This window comes from Vipera berus (assembly GCF_964194415.1).
Source record: "Vipera berus genome assembly, chromosome: 1".
Taxonomy (NCBI): domain Eukaryota; kingdom Metazoa; phylum Chordata; class Lepidosauria; order Squamata; family Viperidae; genus Vipera; species Vipera berus.
The window spans coordinates 280,668,283-280,692,475 of NC_138202.1; the positions used below are offsets into that span (position 1 = coordinate 280,668,283).

A 24,193-nucleotide genomic window follows, 5' to 3' on the forward strand; every position below is an offset into this window, starting at 1 on the left:
GTTGGAATATGTTTTTCATACAAACTCATGTTAGAAGGCTTTTTCTAAAATTGTATCTGAATAGTTGTATACTATAATAAAATGATCAGAGAGACATAAATATGTCTTTGTTATAGCACTGAATTAAATTATGACAATTGCTAGAAGAATGGTACAACTCTATTTAAAATCAGTTCTGAACACCCATGCTTGATAATAGTTACACGTTTCAGCCATTGAGAACAATTGAAACTGCGTATAAAGATGCAATTTTAGTAAAAATTGAAAGCCAGTTTGATTTAGTGGCCAAGGAGACTATGAGTTCCAATCCTCCCTTAGTCATGAAAACTAGCTAGGTGACTTCGAGACATCTTATACTATCTCAGTCCTACCCATCTCATAGGAAGAGATATATGAAGTATGTACGCCATCTTATTTGGGCCAAAAATAAAAGCAAGATAAAAATCAAATATTAAAAGAAAGTTCATTCTTATCAATGAAATAGTTTGTATAGAATAGTTTGTTTCCTTAAGACAAGGGTGTCAAACTGCCAGCCCACAGCCTGGATGCGTAACACAGAAGATGCGCCACCCCAGCTCCGGCAAGGGGAAGAAAGTTGCGATATATCGCAACATGTCACGGATCGAGTTTGACACCCCTGCCTTAAGACAAAAACCTAAAAACTTCATTAATTTAAATTTTGCTCAGGTAGCTAATCAATCAATTCTTCCGCGATAAACTAATTTAGTTCCATTTTTGGTCGTAAATGGAAAATGTTTGCTTTGACATAGTACACATAGTCATTTCTAACTGAACTCATCTTAGTTCTAGATATGTTAAGTTTAAAGTGTAATTGTGCTGATTTTTTGTTGAGACTGCAAACAATTAGCTGTGTTAAACTTTTAATTAATGTATGTCATCCAAGTTGATTTTAGTTGGTTTGGACAAGGATATAAAGATGAAATGTGCAAAAAGAAAGTATTTTTGAGTTCTTATTGTAGATAACAAATGATAAAATTGGCCAATATTTTTAATACAGATCATTGTTTATTATTGATTCATATTTTGAGTTTTGCACTCTGTATCCTTTTATCACTGTTAATATTTTGATATATATCCAAAATATGCTTTAAGTACATGTTACAGATATATTTCTTCTTTTTTTACCATTTTTAGTTGGAGGGAGATAATTTTTACAAGAAAACAAAGTTTTATTTGAGTGCCTCTATCTAAATGTTCTTGACTACATGGACAATCATAAAGAAAATGACTATCATGTTAGTAGTTTAAAATACTATCACACTAAAGGCTGTGATTCTTAAACTGCAGGCCATCAAGTTATATTTAGAAATCTATTTTTCACTTAGAGCTTAGTTTGTATTGATTCTACCAAATTTTCTTTGTAAATATTGAGGTATAAACTTTTTAGTTTGATTTAGGAAATATTATTCTTGGTAGGCATACTGTAGGAGAAATTGATATTAGTATCTTTAATACATGCAGTTTGTTGAACAAGATATAATATTTAGGTTACCACCACATTAAGTTGTAGACCACTGTTTGCCAGCTGCATTGAATTTTTCACTCACATTCATAAATTGCACTGAGCTAAAAGGAAAGTGTGGTTTAGCATATTTGAACACAAGTACTGATTATAGTAGCATGAAAAAAATAAACTATTGTATCTAATTTCTATACCAAGAGCCATTTGTGTAACAAATGGAACCTACAACAGAATGTTGAATGTATCTTTATCTACTTGCAGAATTCTGTTCAGCATTCTGCTAGCCAATTTATTATAAATTATGTAAACAGTTGACTTCATTCTTCACCTCTCCATTGACTTTTTCTGTTTTTTCCCCCAAGTATGACTGAACATTGCGCGGTTATGAAACTATTAAATACACGCAATCTGTTAAACTTCTTTGACATGGTATAGTGTCTTTCTTTTGGATATAAAACATTTTATGATTCTACTTGCTTCTGTGTTTGCCCAAGTATGTTTGTTCTGCCCTCTTGTTTCTCTAATTTTGTTTTGATTCCATATTTGATGTCACCTAATCATGTGAATTTGCAATTAGAGGAAATAATAACTATCAATATGTGATAAGTATCAATAAATAATGTTTTGAAAGTGCATTTTTAACAGATTGTTCTACATTATTTTTCTCCATAGAAAATCATATTCTATAACCTTCTAAACAGATACAGTCATTCTCTTCAACTTTGCTTTTTGTGCTGTGTAGGGAATTCAGAAAGACTAGGAAGTTTTATTGTGATGCAATCCTCTGCTATAGGTTTCAGTTATAGATTATGTACTTTACCTGATACTGCACCTTTGAGATTGCCTCCATAGTAAAGTTTTAAAATAGGCAGATTTGAACAAAAGTTCATGTAGCCTTGAGTAACTATATCAATAATTAATTGTAGTTGAAAATAATTCTGTATTATCGTCACACTTAGAAATTTTAGAAACTACTTCTGTAAATTGGTAGTAGTTCTTTTACATTAGTTCCTGGCTTACTTTAAAATTTAGGAGTTCAATATCTGTTATAGAGTGTGTTTCATCTCTAGTTGATCTTACTTTTGGCCATGAAGAGAATTTAGACCTGATTTAAAGATAGGATTTTCTTATTTTAACAGAATTTCTTTGTGAGTAACTTTCTCCAAGGGAATTCATTAATTTTGTGACATTAATTCATTTACTTAGGTAAAGTAGTAAAGGGATCAGAAGGCTAGATGATGATTGGTAAACAGAAATTGAAATGTCATAAAATGTGAGTGAGTGGTTCCAGATTTGGGAGTTGGTAGGATTGAATTTCTGAATGAAAATTCAGTTCAAGGAACAGGATTGTGGTTTGTTAGTACTCCTTGGTTTAGTTTTCTTTCTGGAGCCTTGGTAACTGCAGTGATCGGCTTTCTTCAGTTCTGGTCATTTGTCTGTTATGCCATTTTTTAAATTAGTATAGCCTGGCCACAATGACCATGTTATCATGTCTTAGATTACTATGCATATTCTACATAAGGCTGCTTTTACCTAGAAATAATTTTACAGATTCTCAGGAATCTGTAAGGGGAGAATCAATCTACCTCAAAAGTATTGATGCTAATTTATAAAATTCAAAATTCTTAGGCCTAAGTACTTGTCAGAATACCTCTCATAATGTGTACCGACCAGCATACTGAGATTGCAGTGGGTCTTGATAGTAGTGTTGGGGAAGTTAGTAAGAATCATGATTTTCTTACTTTAGACATCTTTGCATTTTTGTATAGTTTTATTAAGAGGTTAGATGCTCCTCTTTATGTAGATCAGTACTGCACAGCATATAGCGCACAGGCCACATGTGACCTGTTAAACAGTCTTGTGTAGTTGGCCAGCTTTTTTTTAAAAAAAATGTATTAATTCACCCTACTGTCACTTTGAAAAATCCATTGCTGAGCACTTGTAACTCTTACCACCACTTCCAGTGCTGGTGTCACTTTTCTAGCTATTAAATAATTGATTGGTGCACCAGGTATTTATGAGCCATAATGATTTTTAACTTATCAATATGGCCCTTTCTCCTTTACAAGTTTCGTAGGTCTGATTTAGACCTTTAAAATCCCTTGACTTATTTGTTTTTGACTGCTTAGAAGGGCCAATAAACAGGGGGATATATTTGTTGTGCAGATATTTTTAAAAACATCTAATAGGATTGTAGATCTACTGCATAGATTATATTTTGTGACAGTTTTCATTGTAACATATTTGCTGCATTTTTACTATTCTTGTTCTTCTCAAAATAAAATCTTGAATCCATACATTCTGATACCTGCTTGTCAACGTTGGGGTTAAAGCCAGTGGTGATTTGAAAGGAAGATTTGAGTTTGAGGCTCTGCTTATTTATGAAGTTTGTTGATTGGTCTTGTTCAGACTGCTGAGCTGTTATGAGAATAAAATATTGCAACAAATTATTTGTGAAGTGGCATACAGTGTTAACATTCAAGAAATAATTAGCTTCCTCTATGATAATTATACAGGGAGCTAAATTTGCACTTTGAGGATTATATTTAGAAAAATTCGTTTTCCTTGAAAACAGTGCATGCTTTACAAATTTGATGGCTTTACTCAGTCTTTGCTCTTCCAAATTTAATCATTTAATTCTAATTTTAGTATTAACATTCTTAATCTAATCGAATTTCTAATAATGACACAACTGTAACTGGTCAGATACCTGTACTATATTTTCTGCCCAAATGAATCTGTGACTGGACAGGATCATCTGCATGAGAAATGGAGGTTGCTTTCCTGTAAATAGAGTTCTTCCAGAGTGCCATTGTCTAATCAACTATTGGTAGTGTTTCCCTCTTTGGGGAATGTTTTAATTAGTGAAAGATAAGCAAGGCAACCAAATACATTGTCTTCATTTGTTGAATGGAGCTTCCTGTGTATTTGGTGACTAAAGTTTCCAGTGTTCCCAGCAGTTATTTGCTTGGACAGGGTGACTAAGGAAGAATTCTCCTAACAGGTAAGGAGCTTCTTCTTTCTAACTCCAGTTTTTGTGTCATGTTCCAGGTCTTGCAAAGGTTGATAAGTTCCTCCCCGAAAAAGTAAGTTGGGTTGTAATTTTTCTGATTTAAAAAGTTGTAAAAATAAGCAACTTTTATGGGTATTCTACCTTTTTATAAGATTATAAAGTGTTGGTTGTAAACATGCACTTTATTTTATAACTTACACAGTTAAAATTCCCTGAAATTGACCCATGAAGCTAAATATTAGTAAATATATTTGAATCATATTATTGTGATTTATTTTAGGTACTTTATAGAAAATACTGACATTTTGGAATTTTTTTTCAAAAAAACATTCATGCAAAGGCTAGATAATAGGGAATTCTGAAAGGTTTATATTTGAGGATTTAAGGGGTCTAAAATGATAGCAATATTTTTTAAGGAAAACCAGTCTTTAAATTATGTTAATGCTGAAATTTATTATTTTAGACATTGCTGTGTTCAAGTATTTATAATCTAAACAGTATAATCTAAACATTTCTTGTTTCAAATGTAAGGATTATAATTATAATTCTACTTTTGAATACTTTGTATTTGGAAGCAGTGTAAAACGTATTTAAGCATAGTCCAGTGTGCAACTTGTACTGGTACATTTGCCGATTAAGAGTGCGGATAAAAAGACTATCAAACTATAACTTTGACTCTTCTATGTATACAATATGTCATTCTAAAATGAACTCAGGGGATATATGACAAAATACAGGGTTTTTTTATAATTTTGCCAATAAAAATTATCTGCAAGACATGAATGGCATAATAGTAGTTCCTTGGCTGTTGTCATTTCAGAATTATATCTAGGATAGTGTAAAAAAATGATCTACTTATAAGTTAACAAACAACTATAAATGTAGAAATACTACAAAGTTCTCACAATGGAGGTCTATCCACTTTGGTCATATGAAGCATTTTAATACCTTAAGTTCTAAGGGGTTATTTTGACTTTGGTGATACCAAATAATTTAGGGTGGTTAAAAGTGAAAGGAACAATGGATTCTTTCAAAATGTTGTTTCTGTTGGGAGAATGAAAATTAAAATGGCAAAGTTTCAGTATAAGCAAATATAGTATTTCTCTAGTCCTAGTCCAAGAGTGGGTTGAAAGTAAGATTCTTAAATGCAGAATAGAGATATAGTTTATGCGCTTCCCTAATCAACAATAAGACGTGTAGATAAATCTTAAAAAATAGTATTTTGAAGACTTGTGAAGTCCTCATATTTTATTTCCAATAGTTCATAAAATAGAAAAAATGTTCAATAACATAATTATGATTGAGACTAGTTTTTTATTTTGTATCTTTGCTAGGAACTGTAAAACTGACAATAAAGTGGCAATAAATTTAAACAACTTGAAGTGCCTGTTGAAAATTACTTTTATCTGTTTAAACAGTTCTCCTATTGATGCATATGCCACATCAGTTGAAATTGTCTGTTACACCTGTAAATAAGCTAAGCCTCCATATAACCATCTATTTCTGAATGATATATAGTCAGTTTGTATAAATTATTATGCATTTCCTCTAAATTATTGTTGAAGATCACAGTTAAGCTGCTTGAGTGATAATCTAAAGTGTATGACAGCATAATCTGCATTTACATTCCTTGGTTTGATACTTAAAAGTTTTGAACACAAGAGAGAATTAAGCAGGGCATTTTAGTTTAAGGATAAAGTGTACTGGTTTCTATTGAATCTCTATCATTTTTGCATATTTTTAGTAGCTGTGCATCACCTTTCATAAAAACATGGATTTAAATATATTCATTATAAGTAAGTAGCAGTTACTCAAATGATGTTAGATGCATAGACTTCCACAATATGGTATTTTCTTTCCGAAGGGGAAACATTTCCTAATTGGCATAGTTGCCTTGAATACCTTACAACAGTGATGGTGAACCTTTTAGAGACTGAGTGCCCAAACTGCAACCCAAAACCCACTTATGTATCATCGGATGCCGGGTGGGCGTGGCCTATTGGCTGGGTGTGGCTCATTGGGTGGGCGTGGCTGTGGTGGTAACAGCAGATTGGGTGGGACTAAAAAGTTCAATCAATTCCAACTTTGCAAGATCTTTTTTTCCCCACGAGAAGTTGAAATTGATTGATTGATTGAACCTTTTTTTTTTTGCACGTGGTGGAGGCTTAAAGCGAAAACGTTTTATAAAACCCAGCTGAAGGTTTAGGACTGGGTTGATGGCACATGTGCCCACAGAGAGGGCTCTGCGTGCCACAGGTTTGTCATCATGGCCTTACAAGCTTCTAAATGGGTTTCATTTATATTTTAAATATTCTAAGTTTTGAAGTTACTTTGAAAATTATTTGAAGAATATAAGCTAAATCATTTGCGAGTGTATGGCATCTGAATTTGTAAGGTAAATGTAAGAGTTGTGATTGTTTTGATACAAAATTGGGCATTGGTCAAGAGTAGCTAAATGGAAGCAGTAAAATAGCTAAACGTTATTGAGAAAATATATGTCTTCTGGAAGAAGAAATATTTAGTCTCAGGACTTAGCTTTTCCCTCTCTGAAAATCACGTAGGATTTTAGCTTTCCTATGTGAAATAGTATAAGATCAGAGCAGAAATTAAAGACTTTCAAGGGTTTCGTTTGTTCTTTTGAAAGACTCTTGCAGTGCTGTTATTTACAGGAGCATTAATGCTATGAATCATTTCATCATCAATTTTTCTATCAATGCACATGAACATTCTTGAAAGATTTGTGTTCTGGAAAATAGAATAAAAAATTCCTGTTTACATAAACTTTTTTCCTAAATTTATATATGTGTGGGCTGAATAGAGCTTAGTTAAGGTGCCAAAATCAGAGCTGCTCACCCCACTAGATGTTTCTTCTTACTGAAACCCAAGTAGCTATTCTATTTATTCTATTCTGGTCTATTCATTTGTATGCCACTTCAGTGACTAAGATAACTCTAGGAAACTGATATATTAGGGTTAAAATAAGAAAGTACAAATAATGTATTAAATAAGAATCAAACAATCATAAATATAGTTGAGAAGGAAACCAACCCAGTTATAACCATTAGAAAATCAGAACGCACCAGGGGTAGGGGTAGGGTTAGGGTTAGAATTAGAATTAGAATTGCATCATTTTGTCGTTAGTGCACTGTGTCTTTCCCAGTTCTGTCAAGTGGATTTTGAGGCATTGAGGAAAGAGCTGATTGTCTTGCTAACAGTAGCATTTTTTTCTGAAAAATTGTATTTTATTTCATTCTAAATAACTTCTGTATAATTAATTTTTAAAAGAAATTTTTGATAAGATACTTTTCAAATGTTTGAAAATATTTGCATGGAAATTATTGAAATTATTCAATTGCATACTTGTCCTTCTGATCAATGGCCCCCAACCTTTTGGATGCCAGGGACTGGTTCTGTGCAGGGTGGTTTCTCCCACGGACAGGGAGGCATGATTTTGTGTGTTGCCTGGATCATGAGAGTGCATGGATGGGCCTTTGCTCGCTTGTGAGGCAAGGTTCCTGGCAGACCATGGTCTGGTGACGGGCCAGGATTTGGGCAACCTTGCTTCTGACCAAAGTGCAATGAAAATTAGAGGTGCATGAATACAGTTGTGTAGGAATAAGCCCTGTTGCAGAAATCTCGTGGCTCTTAAGATACTAGAAAATAATTTTTTATTATTTAGTGTTGGTTGCCCACTTGTATGGGTTTGATGAGAGTATTTCATCAATCAAAAGTCTTCTACAAGTCAGTAGTCGTAAAAGTTGAAATTATAAATAAATTATAAACAAAGTAAAGCAAAATGAGTTATATTAATCACATAGTTATGGATTTTTGTAGTTACCTGATGTGATTTATAAAGGGAAGCATCCCCATAGAAAATTTTGAATGTAGCAGAGGGGTGCTAGTGCAAATGAGGAGAAATGCTACTGTAGTTTCCTTATCTTTGAATATTTTTCAGGAGTTTTCATAACCATTAGAAAGGCTTTTCAGAGGATGCAGAGGAAATTTAGGAGGCTAGGAAAAATATGCTTCATTCCCTTTTGTCTGCTGAATAAAACTACTTGGGAGATGCTTCCAGAAGTAGTATTGGTATTTATTCTATCTTTATTATGACTATATATGAACATATGTCTGAGATAACATTCAAAACATAATACACACATAACAAATCAAACCAATATTTAAACTATAATTCTTGTTTCATTTGTAGCTAACACAAAATACTTATTTTTCATACACTTAGGTTAGCTGAAAGTGTTCACAAAAATCCATTGACTTTTTTTAAAAAAATTAAAAAATTAATTAAATAAGCAACTTTTCATGTGCTTCCTCCATGGAGAAAATGATACTGTACAGTTTTCAAAGATAGCTTAATTTTGCTGCATATTGCAGAAAGTGTTCTTTCTTAATAATCTAGTGTTTTGATTTTTGTTGTTGTTATATTTAATTAATAAAAGATGTTTTTCCTGTACATTTCATAGGATTGGACTAGTTGATCCTCGTGATCCCTTCTAAATCTATAATCCTATGTTTTTAGAATTACTATAAAGATACTAAGTATACTAGTACCAGTGGATTTTTGTGAATGGAAGTTGAAGATTTTCATTTCAATCAAGATAATATACGGACTTGGCTAATAAAAGGAATGAATTCAAAATTTGCCTATAGGCTTTGCTTCTGGGGAACTGTCACACGTTGAATGAGTGATAGAATTAACCTTGCTCTTAAATATTGATTAAACTGATTTAATAAAAATATTTTGTAGAAGTGGTTCTTATGATTGATTTGTTTCAATCTACGTACCATTTAGCAGCAGTGGTTGTACTGTTGTCATAATGAAATTGGAGACGCTTCAAGACCAGTATTAAGGAAATATAAACTGTTGAATACATTTCTGAATAACCACCTTATTTCACATAAGGCTTTTTGAATTTGTCCAAATTTATAGTGCACTTCATTGTCAAGCGCCCATTTGGTAAACTCCATTAAAATACTATAATGGATCATATACCAATATTTTGATATACCTTTTATAGCAGGTACACGGTTTGTAATTATGTAATTAGTGTTTAATATAGTTGACAAATTAAAAACATACAGATAAAATTGTTTCCATGGTATTTTTAAAATACATTGTATTATTTTAAGTTTTTGCTAATATGCCAATTAAAAAAAATCACAATGCTCTTGAATTCTTTTGAATACATTAAGACTTCGTGAAATGTTCCTTTTTTCCCCAAATGAAGTATTACACTACTTTTAACTATTGGGGACAAATGGCAGTCATGTGATTGTGGTATGCTGTAATATCATAAATGTGAGCTGGTCACCAAGTGCCTGGGTCGCAATCATGACCTTGGGGACATGCAACGGCCAGAACTATGAGGACTGGTTATATGTACCATTCGTTCACTGCTCTTATAAGTTTAAACGGTCGTTGAATTTAAACTTAACCATTCATTCAGTGTCTGTCCATACTTACACTTTTGCTGATGATACAACTTGTACTGTATACTGATGATGCAGCCATTCTATCCCTAACTTGGATGGAACTTAGAAGTCGGCAAGCCCTTTTGGGTTATTGTAGGGAAGAAATACAATAAACTAGTTTAAAGTCATCATTTTCTAGAAGGAACAGATATCACAAACATCAGTGGCAGATAGGTAAACAATGATAATATAAACTAAATTTCATCATGTAAATATTTGACATAGTACTCCACAGTGTGAACAAATAAAACCTACTTTCTTCATTATAAATATTTTATTTCCAAAGTTAAAATACAAAATAAAAAAATGAAAATAAAATCTAGAGGTGTTGCAAGATTACTTTGCCACTACTTTATGTAGGAACTTGCTACAAGTCAGTTTAGAAAACGATGGCCCCACCAGAAATAGGCAGGGGAGGCTACTACATATAAGCAGGGAGTAAACCAAACGCTTAACTTACACTGATGATGTTACCTAGCTGGGTAATGAAGGACTAAGGACTCCCGAAATTTGAGTCATTTAGCCACTGACTCAAACATACAAAGTTCTATTTAGAAAATAAGTTTGAAATGTTTGTTTATGATATATATTGAGTTTGCAATAACTGAGTCTTCCTAATAAGCCGTTATATATTAATATGTAGTCCTAATGTGCCAAAAACGTGTTACTATTATTTCTGACCATCCATTGCCATTTTAATCTGAATGGAAAATCTGTTTTGGGACCCCAAGGATAGTCACTAATTAGCAGTCTCTTCAGAGTGACAGAATAGAATTACCATTGTAATGGTTTAGTCTAAGGAAAAAAGGATTGAATTTGGGTCTCTCTGCTTGCCAAACTAAATCAGTTGCCATGGGAATTTTCAAATAGGCATTCCCTTGAGTGATTTGAAGGGTATGAATAAACTCATAATAAATTACAGGTTTTAAAGGAGCAATCTTTGCTGTCTCTGGCATAGACTGAGCAGCAAACAGCATGGGGTCTTTAAAGAAAATGCTTACATAGAGAAGTTGAACCATGATTCTATGCAGGTTATCAGCTTATTAAAGCTAAACTGTTTCTGCCTAATGCTATAGAGTACAACAAGCACAATTCAAGAGAGTTTGTATCAATTCCCTTGAGTAAAAAGAAAACTGATTTCTGTAGATATAAATTAAATTATCTTGCTGAATTAGATATCTTTTTAAGAAATTCTATTTAGAGAACTCTGTTTTTTCAGCAAACATCAATTTGATTTTAATTTTCCCCTCTGCGTGTAATATTTATTAGACATGCCAAATGTAACTATGATGGATACTAAAAGCTTTATAGGTAGTCCTCAACAAACCACAGTTTGTTTAGTGACCTTTCAAAGTTACAATGGCGCTGAGAAAAGTGCCTTATGACCGTTTTTCACACAACCATTGCAGCATCCCTGATCAAAATTCAGATTTATTTATCACAATTGCAGTGTCACGGGGTCACCTTTTGCGACCTTCTGACAAGCAAAGTCAATGGGGAAGTCAGATTCATTTAACAACCATGTTACTAATCTAACAACTGCAATGATTTACTTAACAACTATGGCAAAAAAGTTCACAAAATGGAACAGATGTCTCACGTAGCAACATAAATGTTCGACTCAATTGTGGTCGTAAGTCGAGGATCTTTATTTGAAGCAAATGAGGTGGCCTGAACTAATTCTTTAAGATTATATATAAATATAATAGAACAAATATCATTTCCACTTTAAAGAGGTTGTGTTTTGAGTTGGTAGTTTTCTTCTCCATGTTGACACTTCTGAAATGTGAGAAAGTAGAATATGTTCATGGAAATGGCTAATTTATTAATGATTACTCAGCTATAAAAATAAAAGTAAATTATCCTATTTATTATTAATATTAAACATGATTTATGTTCATAAATTCAGAATAGTTTACATTCTCTAGTTACTATAATACTATGATACTAGTTACTTGGAATAGTTTTGCAGTGAAATTCAGTGTTATAGATTGGAATTAAGTATTTATGTATGTGAGTGTGTGTGTGTGTATACAAACACATATACGTTCACACATATATTCTGTCATCCAACAATCATCCCCTTTTAAAATGGAGCATAATAATCAGAGTACCAAAAGGAATTAAAAGTAAATGCAATAAGTTAAAATGAGATAAGAAAAAAACATGATTAAAACTACTTTTTAAATTGGAATCCCCACACAATAAAGAGCCTTTTTTTGACAGATTAGTGTTTAGTCTCTGTTACCTGCTGTAGCATTAAATCAGTCTAACAATATGGCATTTCCCCATTTAAAAGTAAATATGTACTGTATATATGTCCCTAACCAATACTCTGCTAATGTACAACATTATATAACAAAAAAAAGTTGGAATGGACTTTAGAGGTCTTCTACTCCAACCCTCTGCTCAGACAGGAAACCCTATACCAGTGATGACGAACCTTTTAGAGACCAAGTGCCCAAACTGCAATCCCAAACCCACTTATTTATTGCAAAGTGCCAGGGGCGCAAAAATGGGCCACTGTGCTGCAAGGTGCTGCACCACGCAAGAACGGGGCAGGGCTAGTATCACGCAGGCAATAGCCCCGCCCAGTGCTTTTTTTCAAAAAAAAAAAAAAAAAAGGTGCTGGAACTCTCATCTTGGCGGCTGCAGGAGGTGGGGGCGGGGGGAGCGTTGCTGCGGTCATGGTTGCGAGGGGTGTTGGTGGCGGGCTGCCCCCCAGGGCTGGAGCTGGCACGGCTGGTGCTGTGGGAGCAGCTGGGCCTGCTCTATATGGCGAGGCTGCGTGGGACGGAGGCGGTGTGGGCCAGGCGATGCAGGGCAGCCACTTAGGCACACAGGGTGAGGTGGCGGTGGCACAGGTCCAGCAATAGGTAGGCCACCAGCCTGGCTGACCCAGGGGAGCACAAGGAAGGAGTGCACATGGACTCAGCAGAACCCACCTCCTACTCCTTGTCCTCTTTTACTTACCTAGTTGAGATAGTGTAGTTGGGCAGCAGGGAGGGATGCAAAGTTCCTGCCAAATCACCTTCGCTGCAGGCAACTTGACATTGCAACATTTGCAGGCCCGGTCTTTTGGCACACTCAGCAGCAATTCCTATTGGCTTTCAAAAGCCAATAGGCTTTTGAAAGCCAATAGAGGGAGTAGCATAGCTTGTGCAAAAGCTTTTTGCTTTTTGTGCAAAAAAGGGTGCCGGAATGCCATTCTGAGCGTTCTATGAGAAAAAAAGCCCTGCTTTTATGTTTTAATCTTATGATTTTAAAAATATTGTAAGTTGCCCCAAACTTCGCCAGGTGCATACAAATATTATATAATCGGTAAATAAAGGTAGAACATATGTTAAATATACATCAAATGATAATATGCTTCCCTACAAAGTCAATTCTTGCTCAATGACAGACCAAGGAGTTAACTCAGAAAGGCAAGAGGAAAATCTAGAAGAGGTCTGTGCAACTTGTAGAAAGGAAAGGCCCACACTGATAAATTAAAAATCTTTGTGGTCTGCAAAGGAATGCTGGTGGGCTAATCAATGATTTGGTGACTAGAGGAGCATCTACAGTGTTGGAGCTCATGGTCATGGTAAGCCATGGAGGCACTAGGCAACATGACTTTCAGGGCAGTGGTGGTGATTTTATTACTTTTTTTTTAAAAAAAAGTCTGTGCTCTGTCCAAGGGTACTTGGTAGGCCGCATGTACAGGCCTGGTCTAGAATTTATTTTGGAGCATTCAACTATCTAGAGCAGGCATGTCAAACTCATTTTGTTTGAGGCAACTTCTTATAAAAGAATTGCAATTAATTTGTTTTAATAAAATAATTTAAATCAACTTTTCCCTTGATTTCAAATTAAATGAATTATATTGGTTGACAACGAGATTTTTTTTTAGTACAATTGCCAAATGTCCCTTGGCACTGCCCCGAGTCCCTTGGGAGAGGGGCGGTATATAAATCCAAATAATAATAATAAATGCAATAAACTGGTTTTAGGTATATGTGTGCACTAATTATTTCAACACCAATACATTTTAACAACATACTCCATTTGTAAATGAATGCAAATGCAAATTATACAATTTTTTGTGCAAAAATAAAACAAAATAACAGATTTAAGAGCTGTTATCATTAGTTATCCTTAGATAAAAAATAATTCCATCATCCAAAACTTTGTTATACTGTATTTAACGAACAGATGCTTTGGGATTAAAAAAAAGACTGATTACATTTGATTGTGTATCACCATGGCATTAAAACAAAATTCGAACAGTGTATGAAAAATAAAGGTTCCCTAAATGTCTGCTGGCTATATCTATACATTTTTCTTGATAGCATATCACATATAATTGAAGATTATAATTAGTTGCGTGTGCACGTTCAGCAAGTGTGATGTATTTGTGCTGGCATTTCTAGGCCTCTTTCCAACCACATCCAGAAAATTTTGTAACAAACATTGGAATTCTTAAGGCCATGTTTTGTATTTCCCAGCAATCTGTTACTGGAATGAAAAAGCAACCCCTGCTGTGTTACTGATCCCAGAGAAGCATTTGCATGTATGCAGGTATCCTTAGGGTGCCATAGTTATGGATGAGAAATATTGGTTGCAAAGTTGGCATTTCTGAATGTAATACAGATATTTTGGACTTATTTTTCTTTCTTTGCATGTCTGATATTTTTAAAATGGCATATGCTACTGACTACACTTATGCACATATGTAACATCTTTTGCTAGGATACATGACCACTGCTTTTCCAGAATGTGAAAAGTGAAAGATTGTGACTAAACAAAATTTTAATGTACAGATAATACCACCAGAAATTATTTTAGCCTTTTTAATAAATGTTGTTATTGATGTTAACCTCACCGTGGAAAACATCATATATTGTTATGTATATACTAGATTAATTATTTAAAGACTGAAGTGCAACGTAACTAGATTCTAAATAATCTATTTTTCAAAACACACAACAGTCCAAACAGTAAAAGTAAAGTCCAAATTAAGAACATTTGATTCTTAAGAATTGTTTAATTTAAAGTGGTTTAGTTGTAATAGAAGGTTAGATTCAAAATAGTTTTCAAGAGTCTGTACAAAAATATTATTTTTTTCTAGCATCAGCTAAATTAGACATATTACATTGAGAAAAATGTTTGATTTCATTGCAGAGATGTTAACAGAGGAAACAATTATTTTGTTATCTAATTTTACCTTCCAAAAGACAGAAGCAGATGAAAAATGTGAGGTTCTTTCCTGTTGGCTTTTCTTAATTAGCTGTTTTAGATTCTAAAAGTTTAGTTCCCAAAGAAGTAACCCTGTAAATAACTTTAATGTCCTCCTGTAGGGCAGGCTCTTTTATGACTCAAGGACTTCAACTCCCAGAATTCCTGAGCCAGCATGGCTCAGCTTGAAAACCTCTCCCTTTCCCCTCAGCAAGGCTGGCTCAAGATTTCTGGGAGTTTTTTTTTACAAAAATCCCATTTATATCCCGCCCTTCTCCAAAGACTCAGGGCGGCTTACAATCTAAGCACAATCAAAGGGCTTAGCAATAGCCTTCATTCTATGTATATGCCTGCTTATTAGGGCTTTCGCCCCCCCCCCCCAAGCAGCATTATTACAAAGTCAGCTTATTGCCCCCAACAATCTGGGTCCTCATTTTACCTACCTCAGAAGGATGGAAGGCTGAGTCAACCTTGAAGTTGAAGTCATGAGTCAAAAAAGGGCCAAGATTGCCTAGCCCTGCAATAGGCTTTCAGACAGAGCTTTTTCTTTTTTTTTTCTTTTTGCAAAAGAAAGGTGCCGTAACGCCGTTCTGAGTGTTCTATGAGAAAAAAAGCCCTGGCCCTGCCCCATTTGCAGCGTGTGCATGCTTGCGGCCTTGTGCGCATGCACACGCATGTAAAATGCTTTCCCTTCCCTTTTCTTCCTGTCCACCAATCAACAATGGTTGGTGACCTCTGCTCTACCATCTCTACTCGAGCTTGCTAGTCGGCCGCTTCACCTCCTTTGTGCTGGGCGGGGCTCTTACTCCGGCCAGGGGTGGAGGCCTGATTGATGGCGCGCGTGCCAACAGAGAGGGCTCTGAGTGCTGCCTCTGGCACGCGTGCCACAGGTTCGCCACCACTGCCCTATACCATTTCAGACAAATGGTTGTCCAATCTCTTCTTAAACACCTCCAGTGTTGGAGCACCCACAACTTCTGGAGGCAACTTTTTAATTCATTTAATTCATTCAGTTGTATTTAATTCATAAATGCATTAAATAGCCAAAGTGCATTGCATATGGTTGTCTGATTAATTGCTCAACGCTGAACATTCAAATATTCAACAAACATTCAGTTTGTTCTTGCAGATGCTTAGCTTTCATTACATAATGTTTTTTTCAAAATCAGCAACCACAATTTTCAACTATATTCATACAAAATGTTTCATAATTCAAGCCTATCCTGTATTCTACGTAGATTTTTCACAGAATTACACTCCCAACTAAACCAATTCTCAAAAGATAGATGCCTGGTTTTTCATACCAATGGTATTTCTTTTTTTCTAAAATGTAAATAACCTGGCATTTCTACACTAGTTAAATTGTGCGCCTATGCCATAAAACCTGTATTTTGTTATTTTGGTCTTGGATTGTAATAATAAGTGTGTGTTCATCTTGTGCTTTTTCTCAATCATCAAACTTGGAATAAATTTTCTTTTTTACATCCACACTATTTCAGTGACTTGTGAAAAACTAAACTCTGTCAATTCCTCGTCATAGTATAATTTTGATTATTGTCTTCTCCTCTTAGTGAGAATTTTTCAGAGACCCTTGGGAGCATTAAACATACTAATTTCCCTGTAGTTTTTGCATTTATTTCATTACTTTTGTGTAAGGAAAAAGTAATGCTGCTCTTCCATTTATAAGATAATCTTCACATTTGTTAAGCAAACTGCAAAGACATTCCAAAAGCAAACATATTTTAACTTTTCTGCAATTATACCATCTGCAACTACAGCTGTACAATTTTTCAACATTCTCACAGCAATTGTGACTTCCCTTTCATTATTTTTCTTGGACGGTAACATTTATAGCATTTGTAATACATTACTGTCACACTCATTCAAAACTCTAAAATACTTGTTTCAACATTCCCTAAAGTTATTTTTTTCCCAATCATTGTATAACTTTTATTTTTAATCACACTTGCTCTGCTAGATATTTCTTATATATCATATTACCCATTTCCTAAACAGTTTATTGGCATCAAAAATATATCACATTACCCATTTCCTAAACAGTTTATTGGCATCAAAATTGCTCTGTACTTTTTATCTCTTTATCTTAACTGTTCCTTATGCTGTTTGACTACATTATTTACAGCTATTTTTATGAATATTATACACCTTATGCATCACATACTTGTTTGCAGTACAGTAATTTAAAAATATTTCTTTCACATTGTCATTCCACAAGGAATCCCTTTTCATACTTTTCATATAGTTATTCCACATATTTCTGTAACATTCCATCACAGGATGGAAGGATGTAGGATGATTGTCATTTAAGCAGTGCTCTTGGTTATCTGAGAAATGTTCCACTGTTCAGAGATCGTCTGAAAATATATATTCTTTCCATGAACAGCAACCCCCCCCCCCCACACACACTATTTAAGATCTCATATATTTTTATCATAGTTTTATAAAGTACAGTAAACTGCCTAATCACATGCTAAGGAACTTCTGTTAGCAGGAACTTTTCTTCCAGTTGCCCTTAATAAACAATACTGATGCTTTTACAAAACCAGTTTCAAAGCTATTTTTTCACTGCCTAGAGTTAACTGTAAACATGCTAGATGTTTGAATTAATTGGCTAAAAAATCCAAAGGATAATTTTCCTTTCCCAAATCTTCTCTTTTGTTATGAGAAAATTGTCTTATTGAGCAACCCTGGGTGGCTGTTATTAGATAAAATATGAAATTGTACTGTGTATCTGGGCGATTATTTAATTCTTTTTTAATTTTTGTATTCTCTATTTATATGTGCCCTGTTCACCGCCCTGAGTCCCTTGGGAGAAGGGCGGTATACAAATTTAATAAATAATAATAATAATAAATAAATAATAAATAACATTATTGTTCTTAATAATAGTTGACACTGAGAATTTAGGATTACCGGTATTAGGGAGCCTAGGATGGATTGTAAATACGATATTTTATGTTGTAGAGAGGCACCCTCCTTAAAGGTTGCAGAAAGATGATCACTCCTGGGAAGAATTAAAAAAAAACCTTAGTTTTTAGAAGATTTTAAATCAGTGGAAGTCATTTTCTATGTGCAAAGTAGAATAGAGCTCTTAAGGTAGCCTAGGAGATCTTCATTCTGAGATCTCCCAGCAGTCTCATTCTCTACATTCAGTATCTGTGTCAGGTTATTTAATTGTGTTTACTTTTTACAATTATTATGCAAAAAACATTAAGGTCTTTTTCTGTTTAAAGTCAGATATGACATGGTGGTGTTGAATAAGCTTTGTGAACTTCTTTGCAGATTAAGGAGAGAGCCTTCAGAATGCCTTATTATACTGGGTGATTTTCATTCAATCATCAGAGAAAGAACTTTTATGTAATTTTAAGTACCGTATATACTTGAGTATAAGCCGACTCGAGTATAAGCCGAGACCCCCAATTTCACCCCCAAAAACTGGAAAAAGTTATTGACTCGAGTATAAGCCAATCCGCCGTTCTGCAAGCCTCTGCCGCCAGCAGAGGCTCGATCCGCCATTTTGCAAGCCTGAATACACAGGAATACCCTGTGTGGCCGCGGCTCTCGGGGAAGCCCTGGCTGTCCGCTTCCTCGCTCCACGCTGCCATTCGGGGCCCGCGCAAATCGCGGCGCCCAGCAGGCGAGGAAACACGCCCGCTCCAGTCGCCCCCCCTTCCCTCAGGAGACGCGAAGCAAGTGACCGCCCGGAGCTTACCGAGGACTTGCGCGCGGCCGAGGCTTCGGTGCTTCCAGGATCGCGCGCACCTCTCCCAAGCTGCCGCCGTCCGGAGACCTGCCGAAGTTTGGGGAGGCCTCCCCAAACCTCCCCAAACCTCGGCAGGTCTCCGTTCCTCCGCGCAGACCTGCCGACGTTTGGGGAGGTTTGGGCGCCTCCCCAAACCTCGGCAGGTCTCCGTTCCTCCTGCCGACCTTTGGGGAAGTTTGGGCGCCTCCCCAAACCTCCCCAAACCTCGGCAGGTCTCCGTTCCTCCTGCCGACCTTTGGGGAGGTTTGGGCGCCTCCCCAAACCTCCCCAAACCTCGGCAGGTCTCCGTTCCTCCTGCCGACCTTTGGGGAGGTTTGGGCGCCTCCCCAAACCTCCCCAAACGTCGGCAGGAGGAACGGAGACCTGCCGAGGTTTGGGGAGGCGCCCAAACCTCCCCAAAGGTCGGCAGGAGGAACGGAGACCTGCCGAGGTTTGGGGAGGTTTGGGGAGGCGCCCAAACCTCCCCAAAGGTCGGCAGGAGGAATGGAGACCTGCCGAGGTTTGGGGAGGTTTGGGGAGGCGCCCAAACCTCCCCAAAGGTCGGCAGGTCTGCGCGGAGGAACGGAGACCTGCCGAGGTTTGGGGAGGCGCCCAAACCTCCCCAAAGGTCGGCAGGAGGAACGGAGACCTGCCGAGGTTTGGGGAGGTTTGGGGAGGCGCCCAAACCTCCCCAAAGGTCGGCAGGAGGAACGGAGACCTGCCGAGGTTTGGGGAGGTTTGGGGAGGCGCCCAAACCTCCCCAAAGGTCGGCAGGAGGAACGGAGACCTGCCGAGGTTTGGGGAGGTTTGGGGAGGCGCCCAAACCTCCCCAAACGTCGGCAGGTCTGCGCGGAGGAACGGAGACCTGCCGAGGTTTGGGGAGGTTTGGGGAGGCGCCCAAACCTTCCCAAAGGTCGGCAGGAGGAACGGAGACCTGCCGAGGTTTGGGGAGGTTTGGGGAGGCGCCCAAACCTCCCCAAAGGTCGGCAGGAGGAACGGAGACCTGCCGAGGTTTGGGGAGGTTTGGGGAGGCGCCCAAACCTCCCCAAAGGTCGGCAGGAGGAACGGAGACCTGGGGAGGTTTGGGGAGGCGCCCAAACCTCCCCAAAGGTCGGCAGGAGGAACGGAGACCTGCCGAGGTTTGGGGAGGTTTGGGGAGGCGCCCAAACCTCCCCAAACGTCGGCAGGTCTGCGCGGAGGAACGGAGACCTGCCGAGGTTTGGGGAGGCGCCCAAACCTCCCCAAACGTCGGCAGGTCTCCGTTCCTCCGCGCCCTGCCTGCCTGCTTCTTTCCGCTGCGGAAAGAAGCAGGCAGGCAAGGCGCGGAGGTCCGGAGACCTGCCGACGTTTGGGGAGGTTTGGGGAGGTGCGCGCGCACCTCCCCAAACCTCCCCAAACTTCGGCAGGTCTCCGGATGGCGGTGGCTTGGGAGAGGTGCGCGCGATCCCGGAAGCACCAAAGCCTCGGCCGCGCACAAGTCCTCGGTAAGTTTTTTTGTTGACTGGAGTATAAGCCGAAGTGGAATTTTTCAGCCCAAAAAGTGGGCTGAAAAATTCGGCTTATACTCAAGTATATACGGTACTTAAAGGGAAACATTTTATTTGAAAATAAGCAGCAAAAAGGTGATTAGATTGTTAATTTTGAAAGTTTTAAGCAGACTAAGAGACCAAACTGACTGGTAATAAAATAATTATTAATATACTTTCTGTGATTTGTTTAAAATCCTATTAAAATACATGAAGATTTTGTATTTTAAGTTTAAGAAATCTTTCTCTGGGAAAATGTTGTGCATTAGAAAGAAACTTGATAAGAGAAGACCTTTAACTATAATTAAAGAACAAGACCCAGTAATACAGAATGGAAAAAAATAACTCTAGAAATTATCAAGGACATTAAGCAACAATGTAGTCAGAACTTTATTTTAAGATTATCCATAACTATAAAAATTGTTAGAAAAAGAAGAAAGGAAAAAATACAATTAAAATCAGACTATTGGATATGGATATTAAATGGACAGAGTACAAGAATGGTATTGACAAAATAGCTGTATAAGGCTTTAAAATGAAACTAGCTGATGTTTTAATAAGTAAAAGGGACATACAAATAATAAATCAGTAAAGTGGTTTGGATGAGTGGATTTCAACAGAGAAGAGTGACTTGGACAACTTTTTTATTTTAAATTTACAAAAAAGATGTATTACACCAGGGCTTTTCAACCTTTTCACCCATTGTACTACTTTTAGGATATGGCAGCATCTGAGTACCACCAGTCACCTAGCAAGGTGTCAAAGACCTGATGACCAAAAGGAAAAAAGTGATGAAGTACAGGTAGTCCTCGACTTACAACAGTTCGCTTAGTGATTGTTCAAAGTTACAATGGCTCTGAAAAAAGTGCCCCCCGAGCCACAGCCGGGCAAGACACCTGCCTGCCCGCCTGGCGGCGCTCTTCCTCCTGTCCGAGGTTTTCATTGTTGTGAGCATTTCTCTTGAAGATTGGCAGCGGGGGTGGGGGGTGTTTGGTTTTTATCCCCTCCCCCATCTGCTGGATGGTTGCAGCAGGTTTTGGTCACTTCACATGACCCTGGGACACTGACTGTCATAAATATGAATCAGTTGCCAAGCATCTGAATGTAAATCACAAGACTCTGGAGATGCTGCAACATTCCAGCTGATTGGCACTTCTTCTGGGCTCAGAAGCACCAGGATCATCTCTGAGCTCCAGCTGGAGCCTGGTGCTGATCCTGGTGCTTCCGCTGAGTCCTGACAGCCCTGCAGCTCCAGCCATCTCTTGCTCAGGCTTGTGCGGTACTGCCACCGGTTCAGCTCATTCCCCTCCCCCGCTACCACTTTTCTAGGATGGTTGTATACCACCTGCCAGTGCCAATGTACCACTGGTGGTACCCGTACCACTGGTTGAAAAGCCCTGTATTACACTTACGAAGACATTCTTGGGGAAAAAGAAAAAGAATGAAATCAGCTTTTGGGAATATTTAAAAAGAATAAATGTTAAAATGGAAGAAAAGTGTTAACATCTGTTAAGCAGGAGATGAAGAGAAGATAAATTAATTTATAAAACAGTATTTGAAGGGATTAAATTTCAATATGTTGTTTCTGGCATTGTAGAGCACTGGAATTTATCTTGATTAAGTTTGAATGGTGAGGCTTTGAAGATTTGTTTATAGATAAGAGAGAAGATCTGGAGAAAAAGATGTGTTTTTAGAGAAAATAAGTTACTGTGAAAAGGAAAGGAATATGAAATTTTATTTGTTGTAAGGTCAAAATAGAGTTATTTCTGGCTCTTAATGGATTTGCTGATTAAGAATGAATGATGAGGCTTTATTATTAATACATAAAAGATGAGATATGGGATAGCAAGGATTTTGGTTGAAAATTTTAAATAAAATAAGTGCAGACAGGATTTAAAAGGCAGAGGGAGAAAAAATATTTAAAAAGGTATAAAAACATTGTGTCCCTTCATCGACAAATACAAACAATTTCAGTAACTTTATTTGTACTTGTCTTGATGAAAGGAAACAGTTTGTTTATATATTTTTATTTATATTTTTTCTTCTCCCTCTGCCTTTTAAATGCTGTCTGCACTTTTTATTTTTTATTTTATTTAAAATTGTAATTTTTATTTGCATTTTTTCATATATATGAGATTAGAGAAGTAACGTTATAGGTTTCCTTCATTAATATTAAAATTGAGTTATTCTGAAACTAAATGGGCCAGTTTGTTCCTCTTCCATTTTGTATCCAAGGAAGAAATTTGTAAATTGTTACATGGGTTTACAGATTATTTTAAAAAGTGATTATTAAATGGTCTTTATTTACAGCTACAAGTAAGCAGCCCGATTTTTGTATTTTCTGAAACAATAATTCTGGCTAATTAAATCTATCTGAGAGTCTAGGTCAAGGGTCTTCAAACTTGGCCCTTTTATGACTTGTGGACTTCAATTCCCAGAATTCCTCAGCCAGCTTGTCTGGCTGAGGAATTCTGGGAGTTGAAGTCCACAAGTCATAAAAGGGCCAAGTTTGAAGACCCCTGGTCTAGATTAAAACATGCATACATATAGAAAATTCTTCCCAGCAATATAAAGAAGACAAAGTGGAATTGAGGATTTTGAATGAAAGTAGCTGAGTGATACATTTGTTCTTTAGAGAGAAGTCATACAGTTTTGTTTAGTCCTCTGTATTCTTAAATTGACTGAATGTAAAACCTTTGCCAGAAGTAATATGAGCCAAGACAGTCCAACAGAAATAGCATTGACATCTCATTCTGGAATCTACAGGCTGTCAGCAATAAAATGCTACAGGAAAATAATCTGCTTAGATTTACACTGAAAGTCACTTTGATATAGTGGTTAAAGCACCAGACTGGAAACTGGGACATTATAATTTCCAGTATCCCATTAGAATGAAGCCAGCTGGGTAAATTTGGACTAGTCACTCTCTTCTCTAGGAAGAAGGCAACAGCAAGCCACTTTTGTGAATCTTGCCATGAAAAAGTGCACAGATTAATTCATGCAGTAACTAGGTGTCAGCATTCCCAGGTGAGCCAGTCAGGAAGCATAACTATATGAAATAATTCTACTTTATTGTAAGGCTATATTAATGGATGGGTCGGACACGACTTCGCAACTAACAACAACAATATTAATGGAATCCTGCAAGTCTGAAAGTACAAACTTCCCAATTTTAACATTGATCTGTTAGGATAGGCCCTTTCTATATTTCTTTCTCTGAGATCACATGACAAGATGGTACACAATATTTACCAGATCTGTTCTGTTAGAGTACTGTCAGATTTGTTCTGATATTAAACTACAGATAATCTTCGAGTTATGAGTGTAATGGAGCCTGCACATTCCATTTGTAACTCAAAAACTTGTGGGAGTGAATCTCGTACCTCGAATGAGATTACTCCTTGCTTGTTAAGATGCACATGGCTCATTATGTGCAAATGAGGTATCTCAGGGTGGGGAAGGCCATGGAGAGCCTAGTGATGGAACAGGCCCCCAAGGCCTCACCGACCCACTAAGAGACCTCATGCTTCCCCGTCACTTCCTGCCATGCCAGACTCACTTACTTTGCAAAATCTGTCTCCTCTTTGCCACGGTTTCTTTTCTTTTCAGGGACAGGAGAGTTGGCTTGTGCTGACAATGGAAGCTCTTGGGTGCTGTAATACCGTGCAAGTTGAAAAGAGATCATGGCCTCCAGAAGCTTCCATTGT

At 37.0% G+C, this 24,193-nt stretch overlaps 1 protein-coding gene across 5 annotated transcripts in view; it reads left to right on the forward strand.

Annotated features, from left to right (window-relative positions):
- Positions 1 to 24,193, forward strand: part of QKI (QKI, KH domain containing RNA binding) — a 111,321-nt gene that overhangs the window by 54,489 nt on the left and 32,639 nt on the right. The window lies entirely within an intron of this gene.